At 42.4% G+C, this 23,548-nt stretch overlaps 1 protein-coding gene across 5 annotated transcripts in view; it reads right to left on the bottom strand.

Annotated features, from left to right (window-relative positions):
* Window positions 1-541, bottom strand: part of LOC102115579 (arf-GAP with GTPase, ANK repeat and PH domain-containing protein 5-like) — a 56,004-nt gene extending 55,463 nt beyond the window's left edge. For all 5 annotated transcript variants that reach the window (XR_012417734.1, XR_012417735.1, XR_012417736.1 and 2 more), the window contains exon 1: window positions 486-541. The gene's annotated coding sequence lies outside the window, so the exon portion shown is untranslated. The remainder of the gene's footprint in view (window positions 1-485) is intronic.
* Between the last annotated feature and the right edge of the window lie 23,007 nt (window positions 542-23,548).

The raw sequence follows: 23,548 nt of genomic DNA, 5'->3' as shown, positions 1-23,548 counted from the left end.
ACAGAAAGTCTTTATATATCACCATAATGTCAAGGAACACTGACCGGGAGTTAGGAGAGCTGGGCACTAGGAACGCTTTGAAACTGAATAGCTGTGTGATTTCAGTGGTTATGTTGCTTCTCTACTATGTTTTAGTGCCGAACTTGTACGGTTTCTCTCTCTTCTCTTCTTGGTGGGAAAAGCACAATTTGGGGTCAACAGATTCGGCTCAGGTCTAAGTCGCTTGCCGGGGCCACGTCGCCAGGAAACGACGTCTCCCCGACACCTTCCCTCCCAGTCCGGCTTCTCTGCAGGGATTCATCCCGTCACTCTCCCAACGACCCCCGGGCACACCTCCGGAAGATGCTAAATATGCTGCCCCTCGGGAGCAAAGATGACCCGGAGGACCGGGGGAGAGGACCTTTCCATGCGCACTACTCGAGATCTTCCCAGTGCCCCAGAACCAAGGACCCCACGTCCGCCTACCCCAGCCCGTGGCACCTAACCTGCTCACAACTACGACTCCTTAAGCCCGCTTGAACACTGCCGGAAACGGAAATTCACCCTCGGGCCGACTCGGCGGAGGGAAACAAAAAGGCAGAGAAAAAGAGACCGCCGCCTGGACCACTTTCAGGGATGAGCAGGAAGAAAGACTAGTCAACAGCTGAGTGCGGGCGCCGGCGCGGTCTGCGCAGTGCGTTCCACCTGCTCCCTCCCGATTCAGCCCCACCCCGCTCTCGGAATCCGCTGCCTCAACTCCCGCGGTGGGACTCCGGAACCGCTTGCACCGCGCTCGCACGAGTCCTCGCCGAAAGCCAGGGCAGCTGTGCGGCCTGGCGCTTGTTGCTTGATGCCATGCAAAAGCCAGAAGAAGACACTTTTGGTTCTGGCCGCCCCGCAGTCACTGTACCCGGGGCGAATGGACTATGGCTGGATTGGGAGTCCACTTCCTCCCCTGTAAAGATGACAGACAAGGGGGATCTCGCGTTCTGGGGGTGCCCTCTTTTGGCCGGAAGCGGTGGCTCACGCCTGTAATTCCAGCCCTTTGGGAGGCCAAGGCGGGAGGATCGCTTGAGCCCTAGGGTTCAAGACCAGCCTGGGCAACATAGGGTGACCCCGTTTCGCGGGGGAAAAAAAAAGCCGAGCACAGTGGCTCACGCCTGTAATCTCAGCACTTTGGGAGTCTAAGGCGGGAGGATTGCTTGAGCCCAGGAGTTCGAGACCAACGTGGGCAACATAGGGAGGCTACCTCTCTGGAAAAAAAAAAAAAAAGAAAAGAAAAAAAAGTCGTCAGCGTCCTGGCAGGCCCCTGTGGTCCCTGTGGTCCCAGCTACTCTGGAGGCTGAGGCGAGAGGATCGCTTGAGCCTGGGAGGCGGAGGTTGCAGTGAGCTGAGATCCAGCCACTGGACTCCAGCCTGGGCGACAGAGCAAGACACTGTCTCAAAGGAGAATAAATAAATAAAATAAGGCCCTCTTTTTCCAGGACCAGCAGACTCTGAGGGCAGGGACAAACTGACCCAGCCTAAACTGCCTCGCTTTCCTTGCTTCCGGGAAAGGGGCTTTCCCTGACGGGGAATGTAGCATCTTGCCGTTTTCTTCCTGCACGGCTTTGCCTCCCAGGGATCCACCCACTGTCACCTGAGGAAATGCTTTGGAGCCCATCTAACCCCCAGCCCAGCTACTTGGGACGCCTACAGAGCGTACATTATCAGAGGATGCATCTTCCTCTAGTCTTGGAGGGTTTCTTTTCAATATGATCCCACCGGTGCACTCAAGGCTCAATTCTACACCAAAAAACTAGGCCCACTCCTGTCACCGACACCCCCAGGCTTCAGGTCCTGTCACAGGGACCTTGCTTTCGCCCCCAGCAGCCCCCAGGTATTCACTCTGCATAGGCTATATACTGGGTGCTAGACTAGGGAGGCTACCCACGTGGCGCATGCTTCCCTTATCCCTGAAGAGCTTAGGATGTAACTTCTTCACACCAGGCCTCTTACTTCTTGGAGATGTCAGTATCCGGGTAATCCTTCTAACATCCTTTTGGTCTCATGAAGCCTACTCTTGTCCTCTGGCCTACCTCAGCTTCCCCCTCCCTCCATAATCAGACCTTAGAACTTGTCAGGTCCAAGGACTGCAATCCTCACAGTATCCCACTCTGACCACCACCTCCTATCTAGAGCAATGGAGAGACTTTGAAGGTGAAAGCTGTCTTTGTTATTCATTCTCCTATGCTCCCTCGCCTGGCTCCTGCAGGTGGTTGACTTCTCCAGGGACACAGTGACCAGTGCCCAGCAGGCCCCACTCCTCCCACCAGCTCCAGGCAGTTTTGTTCTGAGACACTGCTCCTTTCCCCAGCACCTAAGGAAGTATTTCTAGTAAGTTCCAGTGGTATAGCACTGGTGACTTCCCTGACATGCAGAGGGCCATGGCTGGGTTCCTCTGGTGAGGTGCAGGGGCAGGGCACTAAGAGGGGAGGACTCTCCTGAGTTCCCTACCTCAGCCCTAGACTAGTGGCTACTCCTACTATACTTCCTACTAGTCTGTACCGGGTTACTCTTCTTCCCTGTTGCAACGAACAATTCCCTATGTACACTTGTCCTGTTCAAATGACTGTGTGGCTTCTCTTTCCTAATAGAACTCTGACCAATATGCTGTCATTTGCCAATAACTCCCAAAGTTTTATCAGTGACTCAGACCTCTAACCTGAACTCCAGCTGCCTCCATGACATATCCATTTGGATGTTTAATAGACATTTCCAAAGTGATATGCCCAACAGAACTCAGGATCTTCCCTCTCAAACCAACTGCTCAACAGTCTTATGATCTCAGTTGATGGCAATTCAGAACTGAATTGCAGGACACCCAGTTTGTATCTGCAGAGAACTGGAGAACTGCTTAGTGTGGAAAACCCACACATTTGGTGTCACAAGTGTGTGAGTAGAAACAGTTTTCCTTTTATGTCTGTTGGATGGATAATGATGAACCTAGCAGGGCACAGAAAGCTAGGCAACAGTGGAACTGAGAATGAAGTTATAGTTAATAGCAGAGAATGAAAAAGAAAAGACAGATAAAACATTTTGAAGAAAGCACAGTAATGTATTCCCAACAGGATTTACGGGATGAAGGAGAGAAGAGGCAACGATAACTACAAAATTTCTAGCCTGAGAGACTGGTAGAAAAAAATGGTGGTATCAGGGACAGATGGGGTTATTAAGAAAAAGGATTGGATTTTTTAAAATGAAGATCTGGTGTAAAATTATCCTCAGGAAAATTGGAAATCCAGGCACGTACTTCTCTCCATCATGTCCTTGCATAGTGCAGTCCCTCTGCCTGTCCATGCCTTGCCTCCCCCTCCCTAGGATTCCTATCCCTCTCTTAAGACCCATCTCAAATATCACCTAGACTTGTAAGTAATTTATATGAAACTGGATAGCTGAGGTTTCACACCTTTATCCCTTTAACCTTTTTTATAACAAATTACTGTTATCTTTTACTAAATCCAACTTTATATTCACCATTTTAACTAGCATCATTTCCATTTCCAAGACCTGTTTGGTGTGAAAGTGCAGCTAAGTTTACAGTCAATCAAGATCAGAATAAAAGAATCTACCAAAAAAATTAACAAGATCCCCTTTTAATGCATAATCTTCCATCCATCAGGCTGTAAATTAAATACCTAACATAAAACAAAGCTGTATGTTTCATGGATATGTACCTATATAACTGCAGAGAACACGATTTGGAAGGATATACACTTAGAGAAGACCTGGGTCACATGTGGTAGTCAAAGGAGTCTTCAGCTTTCTTTTCGTATTTACATTTTGATAGAAATATATATGTATTATAATTTTACATTTTTAATGAAAAAAGTATTTTTCCTTTTTTTTTCCTTGATCTGTCAACAGGTTATATGTTTTCAATATCAGCTAAATATTTGCTTCCCAGAAAGCTTAGTTATCTTTTCAGAATTTATTCAGGTTAAAATAAAAGATTTAGACTGAATTAAAAATCTAAGATGATATTTGCCTACTTTATACAGAACAGTACATTGATGCTGCTAAAGCAATTAAAGTATCATTTTTCTTTTCTTTTCTTTTCTTTTTTTTTTGAGACGGAGTCTCAAAGCTCCAGTGCTGGTGGATCATGCCTGAAATGCAAAGAGCTCCCCAGGGGCAGCCCCCAGGGCCACACACCAGCCTCACACTCCTTCCACACTGCATCTTCCCCCAGGGCCACACACCAGCCTCACACTCCTTCCACACTGCATCTTCCCCCAGGGCCACACACCAGCCTCACACTCCTTCCACACTGCATCTTCCCCCAGGGCCACACACCAGCCTCACACTCCTTCCACACTGCATCTTCCCCCAGGCCCACAGTAACAACCCACATGGCTTTGCCAGCACGTGTGTGCACAGGCAGGTTTTGCTTATCTTGTCCTGCCAACCTGCATGTATGTGTACACCCTGCCCTGCAACTGCTGCAGCAGGAGTGCAGTCTGCTCCACTCTCCCCTCTGACCATCAACAGTCAGAGCCTTGGCAAGCACAGAGCCAGCCAGCCCAACCCCGTTCCTGCCAGCGCCCCACACATTTGCCAGCACTGCCCCAAGTGAAACTAGGCATGGAGAACAGCAGACTCTCCCCAATGCTGAGCGCTCCCCAACACCCTGCTCTCATGTCAACACCACTACCGGTGCAACCACATGCAGTCACCAGCAGGGGCCCCCACCATGCAAACTGTGTTCCCTTTGCCACTGTGGTAAATGCTGGCACAGAGGCAGGCACACCAGCACCCACTAGCACCCTACTGCAGCCATGCTGCTGCTGCCACTGCTGCTGGCACATGCAAATGAGGATGGATTCCACTGTCTCTGTACTACTAAATGCTTTGGCTGACACCACCAACTAGAGTGTAGTGACCAGCCGTCTGAGAGCATCTTGGCTTACCCGGTGCAGTGGATTCTTAACCTCGAGGAGACAGAACAAAGTTGGGACTCAACACAAGTCCTCCGGAGTTAGAGCATGCAGTCCAGTAGTTGGGAGCTGAGTCCTGGCCCTCTCAAATCTTCCAGAAATGAAGCCAGTTGACTGAATCCACCTTATATAACAGTGAAACCCTCAAGGTCATCAAATAGGATAAAAGGAAAAAACCCATCCAAAGGTCAGCAACTTCAAAGATTGAAGAAACATAACGCTACAAAGATAAAAAAGAACCAGTGCAAGAACTCTGACAACTCAAAAAACCAGAGTGCCTTCTTTCCTCCAAACAGCTGCACCACTTCTCCAGAAAGGGGTCTGAACCAGGCTGAGATGGCTGAAATGACAGAAATAGAATTCAGAATATGGATAGGAATGAAGATCATCAAGATGCAGGAGTATATTGAAAGCCAATCTAAGGAAGCTAAGAATCATGATAACAATGCAGAAACCAACAGACAAAATAGCCAGTACAGAAAAGAATGTAACCAACTTGATAGAGCTAAAAAACACACTACAAGAATTTGATTAATAGCAGAATAGACCAAGTGGAAGAAAGTATCTCAGGGTTTGAAGACTGGCTTTCTGAAAGAAGACAGGCAGACATGAATGAAGAAAATAAAATACAAAGGAAGGAATAAAACCTCTGAGAAATATGGGATTATGTAAAGAGACCAGATCTGTGACTCATTGGTGTCCCTGAAAGAGATGGAGAGAGTATAAGCAACTTGGGAAATATATTCCAGGATATCATTTATGAGAACTTCCCTGACCTAGCTAGAGAGACTGACATTCAAATTCAGAAAATGCAGAGAATCCTAATAAGATAGTTCACAAGAAGATCATCCCCAAGATACAAACTCATTAGATTCTCCAAGGTCAAAATGAAAAAAAAAAAAAAAATGTTAAAGGCAGCTAGAGAGAAACGTCAGGTCACCTACAAAAGGAACCCCATCAGGCTAACAGTGAATCTTTCAGTGGAACCGCTACAAGCCAGGAGAGATTGGCGGCCTACCTTCAACATTCTTAATAAAAAGAAATTCCAACCGAGAATTTCATATCCGGCTAAATTAAGCTCCATAAGTGAAAGAAGAATAAGATCCTTTTCAGACAAGCAAATGCTGGGAGAATTTGTCATGACAAGACCTACCTTATAAAAGCGCCTGAAGAAAGCACTAAATGTTAAAGGGAAAGACCATACCAGCCACTACAAAAACATACTGAAGTATGCAGACCAATGATAGTATAAAGCAACCACACAAAGAAGACCACATAATAACCAGCTAACATCATGATGACAAGATCAAATCCACACATATCAATACTAACCTTGAATGTAAATTGGCTAAATGCCCCAATTAAAAGGCACACCATGGCAATCCAGATAAAGAATTAAGACTCATTGGTATGCTGTCTTCAAGAAACTCATCTCACATGCAGTGACACTCATAGGATCAAAATAAAGGGATGGAGAAAAATCTACCAAGCAAATGGAAAACAAAAAAAAATCAGGGGTTGCAATCCTAACTTCATACAAAGCAAACTTTACAAACCAACAAAGATGAAAAAAAGCACAAAGAAGGGCATTACGTAATGGTGAAGTGTTCAATTGAACAAGAAAACCTAACTATTCTAAATATTAATATATATGCATCCAAAACAGGAGCACCCAGATTCATAAAGCAAGTTCTTAGAGACCTTCAAAGAGACTTAGACTCCCACACAATAGTAGTGGGAGATTTTCACATCTCACTGACAGTATTAGGTAGATCACTGGGGCAGAAAATTAACAACGATGTTCAGGACTTGAACTCAGCACTGGATCAAATGGACTTGATAAACATCTACAGAACTCTCTTCCCTAAAATAACAAAATAAACATTCTCATCACCACATGGCACATACTCCAAAATCGGTTACAGAATCATACACAAAACACTCCTCAGCAAATGTAAAAGAACTGAAATCATAACAACCAACCTCTCAACCCATAGTGCAATCAAATTAGAAATCAAGACTAAGAAATTCACTCAAAATCATATGATTACATGGAAATTGAATAACCTTCTCCTAAAAGACTTTTGGGTAAATAATGAACTTACGGCTAAAATTAAGAAGTTCTTTGAAACTAATGACAAAAAAGATAGAACATACCAGAATCTCTGGGACACAACCAAGGTGGTATTAAGATGGAAATTTACAGCACGAAATACCCACATCAAAAAGTTAGAAATATCTCAATTTAACAACCTAACATCACAACTAAAATAACAAAAGAACCAAGAGAAAACCAGTCCCAAAGCCAGCAGAAGACAATAAATAACCAAAATCAGAGCTGAACTGAAGGAGATTGAAACACAAAAGTATTCAAAAGATCAATGAATCCAGGAATTGGTTTTTTGAAAAATATCAATAAAATAGACTGCTAGCTAGACTAACAAGAGAGAAAATCCATATAAACACAATCAGAAACAATGGAGGAGATATTACCACTGACTCCAAAGAAATACAAATAACCCATCAGAGAATGTTTTGAATACCTCTATGCACACACAAGAAAATCTAGAAGAAATATATAAATTCCTGGACACATACACCCTCCCAAGACCAAGCCAGCAAAAACTGTAATCCCTGAACAGACCAATAATGAATGAGCTCTGAAATTTAATCAGTAATGAATAGGCTACCAAAAAAAAAAAAAAAAAAAAGCCCAAGTCCAGACAGATTCGCAGCTGAATTCTACCAGAAGTACAAAGAAGAGCTAGTACCATTCCTGCTGAAACTATTCCAAAAAATTGAGGAGGAGGGACTCCTTCTCCTTCATAACTCACTCTGTGAGTCCAGCATCATTCGATACCAAAACCTGGCAGAGACACAACCAAAATAAAAGGAAACTTCAGACAAATATCCTTGGTGAACAGCAATGCAAAAATTCTCAACAAAACTCAGCAAACTGAATCCAGCAGCATATCAAAAAGCTTATCCATCACAGTTAAGTAAGCTTTATCCCTGGGATGCAACGTTAGTTCAACATACACAAATCAATAAATGTGATTTGTCACATAAAGAGAACTAAAGACAAAAACCACATGATTATCTCAATACATGCAGAAAAGGCTTTTGATAAAAATCAACATCCATTCATGCTAAAAATTCTCAGTAAACTAGGTATTGAAGGAACATACCACAAAATAATAAGAGCCATGTATGACAAACCCACAGTCAACATCATACTGAATGGGCACAAGCTGGAAGCATTCCTGTTGAAAACTGGCACAGTCAAGCATGCCCTCTCTCACCAATTCTATTCAACAAAATATTGGAAGTCTTGGCCAGAGAAATCAAGCAAGAGAAAGAAAGAAAGGACATAAAAATCAAACAAGAGGAAGTCAAATATTCCTGTTGGCAGATCATCCTATATCTAGAAAACCCCATAGTCTTGGCCCAAAAGCTCTTTAAGCTGATACGTTCAGCAGGCTCAAGATACAAAATCAATGTACAAAAATCACTAACATTCCTATACACCAACATCAGTGAAGCCAAGAGCCAAATCAGGAATGCAATCCCATTCACAATTGCCACAAACGAATAAACTACCTAGGAATACAGTTAATCAGGGAAGTGGAAGATCTCTACAATGACAGCTACAAAACACTGCTCTAAAAAATCGAGATGACACAAAAAAATGGAAAAAATTCTATGCTCAAGGATAGGAAGAATCAATATTGTTAAAATGGTCAAAGTAATTATAACTTTGATGCTATTCCTATTAAACTACCAATGACATTCTTCACAACACTAGAAAAAATTTACCTTAAAATTCACATGGAACGAAAACAAAGAACTTGAATAGACAAGGCAATCCTAAACAAAAACAACAAAGCTGGAGGTATTATGCTACCCTACTTCGAACTATACTACAGGACTCCAGTACCTAAAACAGTATGGTACTGGTACAAAAACAGATACCAATGGAACAGAATAGAGAGCCCAGAAATAAGGACACGTGCCTACAACTATCTGATCTTTGACAAAGCTGACAAAAACAAGCAATGGAGAAAGAACTCCCTACTCAATACATGGTGCTGGGATAACTGGCTAGCTATATGCAGGAGATTGAAGCTGAACCCTTTATTTACACCATATACAAAAATTAACTCAAGATGTATGAAAGACTTGGCCTGATGCAGTGGCTCATGCCCGTAATCCCCACACTTTGGGAGGCCCAAGCAGGCAGATCACCTGAAGTCAGGAGTTCAAGACCAGCCTGGGAAACATGGAGAAACCCCAGTCTCTACTAAAAATACAAAAATTAGCTAGGCATGCTGGTGCACACCTGTAGTCCCAGCTACTCAGGAAGCTGAGGCAGGAGAAACAGTTGAACCTAGGAGGCAGAGGTGGCAGTGAGCCGAGATTGAGCCACTACTCTCCAACCTGAGTAACAGAGTGAGACTCCATCACAAAAAAAAAAGAAAGAAAGAAAGGAAAGAAAGGAAAGGAAGAAAGGAAGAAAAGAAAGAAAGAGAAAGAAAGAAAGAAAGAAAGAAAGAAAGAAAGAAAGAAAGAAAGAAAGAAAGAAAGAAAGAAAGAAAGAAAGAAAGAAAGAGAGAAAGAAAGAGAAAGAAAGAAAGAAAGAAAGAAAGAAAGAAAGAAAGAAAGAAAGAAAGAAAGAAAGAAAGAAAGAAAGAAAGAAAGAAAGAAAGAAAGAAAGAAAGAGAGGAGGGAGGGAGGGAGGGAGGGAGGGAGGAAAGAAAGAAGGAAGGAAAGAAGGAAAGGAAGGAAGAAGGAAGGAAGGATTAAAGACTTAAATGTAAAAACTCTGGAAGATGGCTGGGGACAGTGGCTCAAGCCTGTAATCCCCGCAATTTGGGAGGCCGAGGCAGGTGGATCCCCTGAGGTCAGGAGTTCAAGATCAGCCTGGCCAACATGGTGAAACCCCCCTGTCTCTACTAAAAATACAAAAAATTAGCCAGGCATGGTGGCAGGTGCCTGTAATCCCAGCTACTCAGGAGGCTGGGGCAGGAGAATCACTTGAACCCAGGAGGCAGAGGTTGCAGTGAGCCCAGGTCGCGCCACTGCACTCCAGCCTGGATGACAGAACAAAACTCTGTCTGAAAAAAAAAAAAAAAAAAAAAAACCCTGGAAGACAACCTAGGCAATACCACTCTGGATGTAGGAATGAGCCAAGATTTTACGACAAAGACACCAAAAGCAATTACTTCAAAAGCAAAAATTGACAAATGAGATCTAATTAAACTAAGAATGTCTGCACAGTGAAAGAAACTATCAACAGAATAAACAGACAACAACAGAACAGGAGAAAATTTTTGCAAACCATCCATCCAACAAAGGTCTAATATCTAGCATCTATAAGGAATGTACACAAATTTACAAGAAAAAAAAATTCCCATCCAAAAGTAAGCAAAGGACATGAACAGACACTTTTCAAAAGAAGACATATGTGATGGTTAATATTCAGTGTCAAATGGACTGAAGGATGCAAAGGATTTTTCCTGGGTGTGTCTGTGAGAATGTTGCCAAAGCAGATTAACATTTGAGACAGTGGACTGGGAGAGGCAGACCCACCCTCAATCTGGGTGGGCACCATCTAAATAGCTGCCAGTGTGGCAAGAATAAAACAGGCAGAAGAAAGTGGAAGGATTTGACTTGCTGAGTCTTCCAGCCTTCATGTTTCTCCCATGCTAGATGCTTCCTGCCCTCGAACATCAGACTCCAAGTTCTTCAGCTTTTGGACTTTTGGACTTACATCAGTGTTATGCCAGTGTCTCTCAGGACTTTGGCCATTGCAGACTGAAGGCTGCACTATGAGTTTCCCTACTTTTGAGGTTTTGGGACTTGGACTGATTCACCACAGCCTTCCTTGCTCCTCAGCTTGCTGACAGCCTATCGTGGGACTTCACTTTGTGATCATGTGAGTCATTTCTCCTAATAACCTCCCTTTCATATATACATATATCCTGTTAGTTCTGTCCCTCTAGAGTACCCTAATACAACATACATGTGGCCAACAAGCATATAAGGATCAACATCATTGATCATTAGAGAAATGCAAATCAAAACCACAATGAGATGCCATCTCACACCAGTCAGAATGGCTATTTACAAAAAATAACAGATGAACAAAAAATAACAGATGCACAAAAAATAACAGATGCTGATGAGGTTGTGGAAAAAAATGAACACTTATGCACTGGGTTTCTTTGTTTGTTTGTTTGCTTGTTTGTTTAAGACACAGTCTTGTTCTGTCGCCCAGGTTGGGGTGTAGTGGCACAATCTCGGCTCACTGCAACCTCTGCCTCCCTCGTTTAAGCAACTATTTTGCCTCAAACTCCCCAGTAGCTGGGATTACAGATGTATGCCACCATGCCCAGCTAATTTTTGTGGTTTTAGTAGAGACCAGGTTTTGCCACATTGGCCAGGCTGGTCTCAACCTCGGTGATTCCTGACCTTAGTGATCTACCCGCCCCAGCCTCCCAAAGTGCTGGGATTACAGGTGTGAACCACTGCACCTGGCCAGGAAAACTTAAAACACTGTTGATAGGAGTGTAAATTAGTTCATCACAACTTTTTTGGCACTAGGAACCAGTTTCATGGAAGATGGTTTTGGGATGATTCAAGCACATTTTATCTGTTTATTTATTTATTTATTTATATTATTATTATTTTTTGAGATGAAATCTCACTCTTGTCACCCAGGCTGCAGTGCAATGGCGTGATCTAGGCTCACTGCAATCTCTGCTTCCCAGGTTCAAGTAATTCTCCTGCCTCAGCCTCCCAAGTAACTGGGATTACAGGCATCCGCCACCACACCTAGCTACGTTTTGTATTTTTAGTAGAGATGGGGTTTCACCATGTTGGCCAGGCTGGTCTCAAACTCCTGACCTCAGGTGATCCACCTACCTTGGCCTCCCAAAGTGCTGGAATTACGAACATGAGCAACTGCGCCCAGAACAGGCACATTGCATTTATTGTGCCCTTTATTTCTATTATTATTACATTGTAATGTGTAATAATTATATGCCTCACCATAATGTAGAATCAGGGGGAGCCCTGAGCTTGTTTTTCTGCAACTAGAGGTCCCATCTGGGAATGATGGGAGACAGTGACAGATGCACACACTGCAGGGGAAGTGCATTAGATTATCAGGCATCAGATTCTCATAAGGAACATGCAACCTAGACCTCTCACATGTTCAGTTCATGATAAGGTTGGTGCTTCTATGAGAATCTAATGCCACCATTGATCTGACAGCAGGCAAAGCTCAGGCAGTAATGCGAATGATGGGGAATAGCTGTAAATACAGATGAAGCTTCGCTTGCTTGCTCACTGCTCCTACTGCTGTGTGGCCCAATTCCTCACCAGGTCATGGACCTAGTCCATGGCCCACAGGGTTGGGGACCCCTGATCTAATGTGACAATTTTGTAAATCAGATTCTATACCCCCTATTTGTTGTTGCTGTTGTTTCTGCTGTTTGTTATTGTTGTTCAGTGTTTAACGAGCCTTCTGAAATAATTTTGTAGTCTGGGGCTACTCTTCAACTCTCAGCCAGGCAGTTTACATCTCTACCTTAGCCTTCACTTCCTGCTTGCCCAGAGCTTCAAGGTCAGTCAGAGGTGAGAGCTTTGAGCCTTTCCAGGTCTTTACTGAACCTGTACACAGCCCTACACTTGGGAGTAGCCCTTTAAATGTTTTTGACAAATGCCCTCAGGGAAAAAGCTTTAAGTGAGCTCTTAGGACAAATAAAGACATCCCTGAAGTGTGATGTTTCTGAAAACCATCAGCCAAGTCAAATGACAGTTCTCTGGGAATGAGGCTTGGAAGGAAATCCAGCCCCATTCTGTCTTTCCAGTGGCTGCCAGGCTATTGGTCTTCACTGTAATTATGGGCTATTAATTTTCAAGGCTGCAGTGGAGCCAGTGAGGAGGGGATGAGAATAGAACAGGGCAAGTTAAAAATACCATACCGCTTGCTGTTCTTAATGAGATTTTTCAATTTGTTTGTGTGTGTATATGTATATACACACATACACATACACACACATACACAGTGAATGGAAAATAAATCTTGGGGCCCCAAAATCACTAAGCTAAAGGGAAAAGTCAAGCTGGAACCTGCTTAGGGCAAATCTGCCTCCCATTCTATTCAAAGTCATCCCTCTGTTCACTGAGATAAATGCATATCTGATTGCTTCTTTTGGAAAGGCTAATCAGAAACTCAGAAGAATGCAACCATTTGTCTCTCACCTACCTGTGACCTGGAAGCCTTCTCACTGCTTGAGCTGTCCCACCTTTCTTGACAGAACCAATGTATATCTTGCATATATTGATTGATGTCTCATGTCTCCCTAAAATGTATAAAACCAAGCTGTGCCCTGATGACCTTGGGCACGTGTCATCAGGACCTCCTGAGACTGTGTCACAGACGTGCATCCTCAACCTTGGCAAAATAAACTTTCCAAATTAACTGAGACCTTTCTCAGATATTCAAGGCTAACATTTTGGCAATCATGAAGAGATTCTGGGTGGAGGCCCCCCTGAACTTTGACAAATCTCCTATCGGTGCTCAGTACCAGCTTGAACTATCTCTATGGCTCAAACCAATTGGACAATTTGCTGAGGCCTGGAAGCACCCCTTCCAGAGAATCACTGATCTTTCAAAATTTGATCAAGATCTAAAGTTTATTTTGTTGTACAACTCCTTTTGTTGGAGTTTTACTAGCTTCCAATACAAGAAAGGCAAGTTTTTCCTGCTGTGATGACGATGAAATGCAGGTAACTCCTTTATGGAGTTTGATCTTGCTTCCAATGGGGAAGACAAATTTGAGTTTTTTCCTGCTTCTAGGATGGTAGAGAGCGGCCTTCAGCCTGAGACCCATCCCTTACCTAAGGATGGGTAATTGAATTGGGGTTCGTCTTGGCTAAAGTTAAGATTAACAACCAGTTGGTTTTAATGTCTCTTTACCATGGGAGCACTCAGTAGTTGGATAAGTTGTGCCATCTTTGTTTTGTTTAATTGTTTTTGTTGTTGTTGTTTTTGTTGTTGTTTCAGTCTTTTTCCCATTGGGATTGATCAACTCTATCCAACTTGATCAAACCCAGAGGAAACTTCCAAATTATGGGGAACAAGACCTCTGAAGTGGCTAAATTCCCACACTGTGGTGGGGGAGAAAAATGTCCAAAAAAAGAAAAAAAAAAGGAAAGATTTTTTATTTTGACTACTTAAGGGGCTTTATTTACATAACAAGGCCACCTTTTTGCTAGCCAGGCCAAACTGAAAGGGCAATGGCTGTCACCCCACACTGCAGTTCCATAGCTAAGGGCTCTGGCTTCTTTTTTTCCACCATGACAGCTTAGCTGTGGTTCCTAAATCAAGCCATTTCTGGTTTGATACTTGGTACTTCTGAAATAGCAGCAATTTGTTCTAGCTGAATTATGGTAATGAGATTTAAAAAGATTTCTTTAAAGGAGCTCAATGATGAAAAGTCAGCTTAACTAAAAGCTAACTCCAAGATGTGTGTGTGTGTGTGTGTGTGCATGTGTGTGTGTGTGTGTATGCGTGTGTGTATTTGTATTGAAAAGGCCTTCACATACATTTTTTTTCTCCCAGGACTTTGTCTCACTCTCTCTCTTTTTTAGCTAAAGATTTTTTTTCTCAGTTGACTGAATTCTGGTTTTTTTCCACTTACTTCTGCTGTCTCTCCTTTCTCTTGCACCCTCTGCTGCATTAGGGACCTAAAATATTATAGTTTATAATAACCTGGCTTTCCTTCAAGAAAGCAGAGAAGGCACCAGACCCCCTTTTGGGGAGAAACCTGTTTTTCCTTATGAAACCCCAACAGTATAAACAGACAAGTTCATCTCAGCTCTTAAACTACTTGCTTTTTTATTGTGTTACCTGACTTATTGACTAAAAGAGTTATTGTACCAAAGCCTACTCTGGTTTTTAAGGAAGAGTGTAGTTTAGACATTAGAAGTGTCTTCGTTTAAAAAACTTTTTAAGTGCACTGTGAAAGCATCACATGTCTAGCCTCAAAATAATTCTCCCTTTTTGGAGACCCAGGATTCAGTGTGGGCTCTGCCCAGAGCTCAGAGACCTAGTCAAAAGATAGGTAGTTCCTATATAAATAAAACTGGTCTCCTTATATAATCCTATGACAGATTTCTTTTTTGTTTTTTTTTCTGAGACAGAGTTTTCACTCTTGTTGCCCAGGCTGGGGTGCAGTGATGCAATCTCAGCTCACTGCAACCTCTGCCTCCTGGGTTCAAGTGATTCTTCTGCCTTAGTCTCTCGAGTAGCTGGGACAAAGGCGCCCACCACCACGTCTGGCTAATTTTTGTATTTTTAGTAGAAACAGGGTTTCACCATGGTTGGGCGGGATGCTCTTGATCTCCTGTTACCACATGATCCATCTGCCTCAGCCTCCCAAAGTGCTGGAATTACAGGCATAAGCCACCATGCCCAGATATCCTATGATAGACTTCTGTAATTTTTATGTTTGATTTGGCATCCCTCTTTTTTTTTTTTCTGAGATGCAAACTCTCCCTGTCACCCAGCCTCGAGTGCAGTGACACAGTCTCAGCTCACTGAAACCCCTGCCTCCCAGGTTCTAGTGATTCTTCCACCTCAGCTATAGCAGGATGAGCCACAGACAAAACTCCTCAGACACCGAGTTAAAGGAGGAAGGGGTTTATTCAGCCGGGAGCATCGGCAAGCCTCCTATCTCAAGAGCTGAGCTCCCCAAGTGAGCAATTCCTGTCCCTTTTAAGGACTTACAACTCTAAGGGAGTCCACATGAGAGGGTCATGATCGATTGAGCAAGCAGGGGGTACGTGACTGGGGGCTGCATGTTCCAGCAATCAGAACGAGACAGAACAGGACAGGAATTTTCACAGTGCTTTTCGATACAATGTCTGGAATCTATAGATAACATAACCGGTTAGGTCAGGGGTCGATCTTTAACTACCAGGCCCAGGGCGCAGCACCGGGATGTCTGCCTGTGAATTTCATTTCTGCCTTTTAGTTTTTACTTTCTTCCTTGGAGGCAGAAATTGGGCATAAGACAATATGAGGGATGGTCTCCTCCCTTATTCCCCCGCTTTGAGACTCTCATTCATTTTATTAGTGGGAGTTCTCACTTTCATCTTCACTATCTATGTCTTCCTGCATGACAGATTGATAGTGATTTATGTAGTACACTTGTGTTGAAGCATTCTGGTGAACTAGACTAGCGATGAAACCTTTTACCATTTGAATGAGTACAGGTAGTAAATAATGCATCAGTAAGCAGGTTCCTATTACTATTACAATTTTTATTATAACTCTTTAAATCCTCCTAGCACTAGGAACCATTTTTAAACATGGCCTCAGGGTCAAATCCGTGCCACACTTGTACAGGAATATGTGCCAGTTTCATCACGTTTTTAACTGTATCTTCAACTACTTGCCCCTGATCATCTATGTGCAGGCAACAATTGGTAAGGTTAAATTTTCTACAGACTTCTCTTTTAGCTGCTAGCAAGTAGTCAAGAGTCAATCTATTTTGATAGATAGCATATCTCATCTGAGTTTCTTGCCAGGCCAGAATAGTCAAGGCTCTGCTGGTCTTATTAGTGATTAATTTTAAGACCACTTGTAACTGTATGATTCGGTTGAGCATGTAAATGGGGGTCCGGTATCTTAATGATCTGTCTCGTGCCTAAGTAGCAGGCCTATAATGTTGTATGATTCTCTCAGGGGGCTATTTATTATCTTTTTTTTTTAACAGCTATTCTTCTCTTTTCACAGGAAGCACAGACAGGGAAGCCCAGGAGTTCGCCTGTCTTTATCAGCAGGAAGAAAGGTGGTTTAATAACACCAATAACACAACTACCTGCCCACTGGTCAGGTAATTTGGTGTAAGGTCTATGCCTACATATCCAGTATAATCCAGTGGGGGCTGTCCAGTCCTGGTGGGACTCTGGGTGGGTCTACACAGTTTGCAACTTTGGGAATTTACTAAATGGAATTTTCTTAGTATGGTTAAGACTTCACTAGGTGGCTATTTTTGTAGTACTATTATACAGTTTTTGCCTAAGGCAGCTGAGTCTTCCTACAGGAAGGGAGAAGTCCTTCCCGGCTCTTGCTTTGCAGTATTGTCTAATGATTGAGGCTTTTAGGACCTAGAAATTATCAGGGTGATTTTTTTTTTTTTTTTTTTTAGCTGGGAATTCATCAGGAACTGGGTCTGTAGGTACTAATTCTCAGGTTTCCTATGGCCATTGATCTCTTATTGCAGTTCCTCCATATATGTAACATGAAGTGACATTGAGAGACTGGGTTTTATGCTCCACTAATTGCAAAAACAAATTTCTTGTTTTTCCTGGAATTTCTGCTACTGGCACATTCAGTTCATCATAGAAGGTTTGAAATACCAGCTCAGGAGAGCATTTATAAACTTTTCCTCAAACCATGATATTTACTTGAAGATCCAGTCCAGCTCCATCAGTTTCTAGGGCTACACATTCTCCTTTTTTTAGTGAGGATTAAGGGGGTTTGTTATTACTAGTTCTAAGGGGTTACACTGACCACTGGTACAGGAAGGGCCACTTTTCCCTTGCCGAAGGTGGACAGGATTTTTTCATTTTTTATCCAAGTAGCCTAAATGACACAAGACCAGTATCCACATTTATTTTTACACAGTCTTAATTTATGACAAATGTATGTATTTTCTGCCATATAGCCTCTTTCTTAATGAAGAGAACCACATCCTATTTCTAACTTATTATTATTAATGACAGCACAGGCATCAAATTTCAAGGTGACTTGTTTGGGCACCTCTTTTTTTTTTTTTTTTTTTTTGGCTAACACTTTACTCATATTGTTTACGAATGCCCACCAGTCTTCAGTTCTTAGTCTTATTTTAAAAACTGTGGTCGTGGGAGGCTCAGATGGGTCATAACACACATCATGTTGGTCATTTCCTGGGCTACATACCTTGTATAGAATAACATTATACAAACAAGTTTTTCTTTTTTTTTTTTTGAGTTCCAGTACACTTATAATAACCATAAAATAATAGGACTGTAGCAACCTTTTGTCCTATCTTAGTGACTTGATGTACACACTGGGAACAGCCCTCAGTCTGAGGAAGGTCAGTTGAAGTCCTTACTGTACCAGTCCAAATTTTAAGGAAAATGAGTCCCATGATGAGTTTCCTCATGCTTTGGCCATGTATGGACCAGTCAGCTTCCGGGTGTGACTGCAGCAGGGCTTGTCATCTTCTTCAGAATCACTTTGCAGGGCTTGGCAAAGCTGCTCCCATCCATGTACAGCTCCCAGTCTACTGACGTTTAAGGATGGTCTTGGAGGTTGGGCCCACTAGAATAAACTGAGTCTAATAGTTTTACACAATTATGTTTGACTGGGCTCTCTGATACCAGGAGCAGAGTGGTGGGGTTTAGGATGTTGTAAACTTCAATGGTTATGGGAGGATTTTCAGAGCAAGCTTTGGTATCTAGTTACTCTAACATTCATTAGCTAATGATGTCCTTTGGTATTTATTAAAGTCACCACAGCATGGGGGGACTTTACATTTAGGTTTTGCCCAAGAGTTAGCTTATCTGCTTCTTGTCCTAACAGGGCTATTGCTGCCAGGGCCCTTAGATATGGGGGTCAGGCTTTGGAAACCCCGTCTAGTTGTTTTGAGAGATAGGCCACTGGCCTTGGCTAGGACCCTACAGTCTGGGTTAAAACTCCAACTGCCATTTTTTCTGTTTTTGATACATAGGTTGTAAAGGGTTTTGTCAGGTCAGGTAGCCCCAGGGCTGGGGCCGACATGAGTTTTGTTTGTTTGTTTGTTTGTTTTAACTCATGAAAAGCTTGTTGCCGTTAGTTTTAATAAATGTAGTTTATCTAATCTACATTTTTATCAACTGTCGCCCACTAAAATATTGACTTAAATCCTGTAGCTATTTGATTTCAAGCTTTAAATTGATCTGGTATTCCTTTCAGGAGTCCAGTTGCATCTAAATAGATGTGAGAATTGAAAGACCCATAAGGTGCTTCTCTCACTTTACGATGTCTTATTTTTTTCTCCCTCTGGTTGATGAAATGCCAGGGTGAAAGGGATAGCCAAATGGACTAAAGCACAAGTGCCACGCTAGTTATTTGGCAGAGTGCCCAGTAAAGGTCCACCAAAATACCACCACGTATCCGCTCGGAGATGAACAAGGGCTGACTGATTGATAAGCTCTTGAAAATTCTTAACCTTATCGCATCCCTTCAGGTCTCCAAGGAATGCTAAGTTTCCTCCCTGTCGTGAGAGACACGAAGTGAACTTAGTGTTGGGAGACGGAAGCTGGATGGCCCTCGGGGGCTGACCCACAGGGTGCTGGACCTTGGGATATAGCAGAGAGAGCTTGGCATGACTTATTACTCCAGAATGTAGAATCCTGGAAAAGAGTTACCATGCAGCCTATGCCTGGTCAACTGGAGGACCACCTTAGTGGAAAGGGGACAATCTGGGCCTCTGGTCTGCCACGTGCACAAGCATAACAATTGCTTTTATTTAACATGCAGATGGAATATTTGATCCATTTTAACCAGGCATTTGCATCTTGGTATCCTGTCTTAATTGCTAAAATTTGTTTTAAGTCTTTAACTTCTATGATCCTCTAGTAAAATGAATGTATGATTTTAGGAAATTACAAAAACTGCTTGGGGCAATTCATCCTTGCTCTTTAGTGGTCCACAGAATGTTGGACCAACTACAGCATAAAAACTCTACATTGGGGGCAAGACTCCTGGTTGGCACTGGGGTCTTTATTGAAATCTCCCCAGATTAAATGGTCCTAGTTTACTAATGCTCAGTCTGAGGAAAGTCAGGAGGGACAGAAGTACTTTTCTGAAGTAGAAAGCTGTCTTTGACTTGGCAAGTCTTCACAGGGTATAATAAGGCAAGCATTAAATGCAATAGTTTGAGGCAAAATTGATTTGGTTATGTTAATAACTAGATGGTCAGCAATAGAATGAAGAAAGAAAAAAGAATAATAAAATAGATGAAAAGAGTTAAATTTTTCTTAGCTTTAGTTTGGTAGGGTTTTCCCATGGGACTATGGCCCACGACTCTGGAGGGAGTGGCACTTTCTTGACTCAGGTGTGATGAGTCCATCCTTTTTTGCTGTACAAACAGCAGTCTTGGTGGTTAGCAGCACAAGGTAGGGTCGTTCCCAGGCTGGCTCGAGTTTTTCCTCTTTCCACCCTTTGATGAGAACGTGATCTTCAGGCTGGTGCTGGTTTACCGGAAATTCTAGGGGTGGTACATGTGCTAAAAGACTTGTAGTTTTTGAGGGAAAGGAAAGTGGAAGATAAACCAAGTATTTAATTGTTAAGAAATTGACCTTTTATTTTAAATGGGGGGACCTTGGCAGTGGACTTTATAGTCCTTAGTGCCTTTTTACTGAGAAATTTCCTTTAGCACCTATTTTTATGAGTTTTTAAACCAAAGAAAGCCAAATACCATTTTACATTTAGCAATACTTTTTGTATGATTTTTATACCAGATAAGCTAAATTTTACCTTTATATTAGTGTTATTAATGTAACCTTTTATAATTTTTGCTGAAAAGCAGGTTGGTGCTTAAGAAAAACTTGCTATGCTTTTATTTTAATGTCCAGTTTACAGAAAAACTGGATGATACCTCTTTAACTTTAGCCAATGTTTACACACAGAATTTTCTTTCCAATTAACATTTTAAAACTTGATTAAACCTTTAAAACAAAATACACATATTTTTAACCTTGTAATATAGGTAAACATTTGTATTCTTATGCCTCCTTATAATTCTTTTAGCAAAGTTATATTTTACTTTCCTTATAAACCTTGCACCTAAACTGTTTGTTGTTTTTTGGTTTTTTTCGTTTTACATTCAGGAGGCCTACTTACTTTTAAATTATACAACATTTCTTGCATAAATTCTTTTTTTTATAACATTTTTCTCTTTTATGACTTTTGCAGGCAATTCTTCGACATGCTTCAACTTTCTGACATGTTACAAATATTTCTTTCTTTAAACAACCAGTTAATTTATTTCAGGACAAGAATTTACCATATAATACTCCGTTTACATAAATTCCACCCCCCTTTTTTCCTTTTTTTTTTTTTTGAAGATGATAACCATTCTTTTCCAAAGCAAACTTCTTTTATGTCTGTGGACCAGACTATCTAAGGCCACAAGAATAGAAGTTAGTATAATACATGTTACACAGTTAACTTTTAGCAAATTTTACTTTTGTTGAAAACCTTGTAAGTTTGGGATTTTAATTATCCTTTGCTATTAATAAGACCTTGTTTTGTCCAAATTAACTTAGAATTGGTATAGATTTTTTTTTCTAACAGAATAGCCCCATACTTTAGGATTTTTGAGTTAGTAAGCTACTCTTTTGCTTTTTTGATTTAGGATAGTTCTGAACTGAACTGGTGAGGTGTGCTCACAATGAGGTTTCATTTAAAAGTTATTTTTTACTTTTTTTCTGTTAGCAAAGCAGTTGCCGCTACAGATTGAATGCATTTGGGCCATCTGCAGGTTACTGCGTTAAGGATTTTTGATAGGAAGGCCTCAGTGCTTTCGGGATATGCCCTTGTTTACACTGACAACAAAGTGGTATTGGAGTGTTATAGGGTTATGAAGAGTACCTTCAATTATTAATTACAGGATTTAAATTTACCTTGGCTTTTAAAGGAATAGGGTACACTTTTTTTTTCTTAGCTACTTGTATATATCTCTCTTTCTGTCTTTGACTTTGTCTCTCTCTCTCTCCTCTCTGTCTCTCTCTCTCTCTCCTCTCTGCCTCTCTCTCTCTCTGCCTCACTTATGCTGCAGTTCTCTCAACCACTGTAGAGAGATCTAAAATCAGCTGTAACCAAGCATCTATGTATGGGAACTGGTCTGGGTGCCCTGGGTTTACAGGTTACCTTGTGCCATACCTTTGAAACAAGGGACCTGTCCAGGCTTCCTTCTGATGGCCAACCCACCTCGAATGCTGACCAGTCCATTTTACAGAAAGTTTTAAGTTTTCCTCGTGTTACAGTACTCCATAGTCTCCCCTAAATCCGTTTTTGAAATTTTTCAATGTAGTTCCTAGTAGGGTGTGCTTATTTGTGCCTGACCCATGCTTCTTCAAGACAAAACACCACGCTCACACCACACGCACACCACAAAACAAAGAATGAGTAAAAAGAGCACAAACACACTTTTGCAATTTACACCAAACCAAAATCAAAACCAAAATCAGAGTATCCAGAAATCCAAGCCAGGTCAAAACCAAAACCAAAGTATCAAGCAATCCAAGTCAAGTCAAAAACAAAAACCAAAGTGCCGGTACAGGCACACTGTGGGTGATCAGGCCACACTTCCACTCAAATGGAGTAGGCAAGTTCCCAAGACCAGTCCTGTCAAGCAATTCAAACCAAGTCAAAACCAAAACCAAAGTGCCAATAAAGGCACGCCGTGGGTGATCAGACCACGCTTCCACTCAAACAGAGTAGGCAAGTTTCAAAGACTAGTCTTACCAAGTTTCAGATGTTCAGACTCCAAGTACAAGTTCCTTCCTGGTGTTCAGCCACTGCGTTGATCCTCCACGGGGGCCTGCCATACACTGCTCTGCTGAGGCGTCTCACCATGGCAAATGCCTACCTGGGAGTGCTCGGGCTGGTCATCCCCCACAGGGATGTTCCACAGGGCAGGCTTAAGCTGCCTAAGGAGCTGTCTCAACCATCTGCCAGTCACCTCACTTCCCGGTTAGGGAACGAAGAAATGTAGCAGGATGAACTGCAGACAAAACCCCTCAGATACCAAGTTAAAGAAGGAAGGGGTTTATTCAGCCAGGAGCATTGACAAGCCTCCTGTCTCAAGAGCCAAGCTCCCTGAGTGAGCAATTCTTGTCCCTTTTAAGGGCTCACAACTCTAAGGTGATCCGCATGAGAGAGTCGTGAACTATTTAGCAAGCTGGGGGTATGTGACTGGGGCCTGCATGTTCCAGTAATCAGAACGAGACAGAACAGGACAGGAATTTTCACAGTGCTTTTCCATACAATGTCTGGAATCTATAGATAACATAACTGGTTAGGTCAGGGGTCGATCTTTAACTACCAGGCCCAGGGCATGGTGCCGGGCTGTCTGCCTGTGGATTTCATTTCTGCCTTTTAGTTTTCACTTCTTCTTTCTTTGGAGGCAGAAATTGGGCATAAGACAATATAAGGGGTGGTCTCCTCCCTTATTCTGGAATTACAGGCATGTGCCAACACATCCGACTTTTTTGTATTTTTAGTAGAAATGGGTTTTCACCATGTTGGCCAGCCTGGTCTCGAACTCCTGACCTCAGGTGATCCGCCCACCTCGACCTCCCAAAGTGCTGGGATTACAGGTCTGAGCCACTGCCCCTGGTGTGGTACGTGGTTTTACTGCATGTGACTAGTTTACATGCAACTAGTCTTGCAAATTCAGTAACCCAAGGTGGTGGATACCCGGTTCAACAAGAACCATCTATTGATGACACTTCTGGAAGTCTGGGCAATGTCAACCTGCTGTAAG

This window comes from Macaca fascicularis, chromosome 9, assembly GCF_037993035.2.
Source record: "Macaca fascicularis isolate 582-1 chromosome 9, T2T-MFA8v1.1".
Taxonomy (NCBI): Eukaryota; Metazoa; Chordata; class Mammalia; order Primates; family Cercopithecidae; genus Macaca; species Macaca fascicularis.
This window is presented reverse-complemented; position numbering and strand designations above follow the sequence as displayed.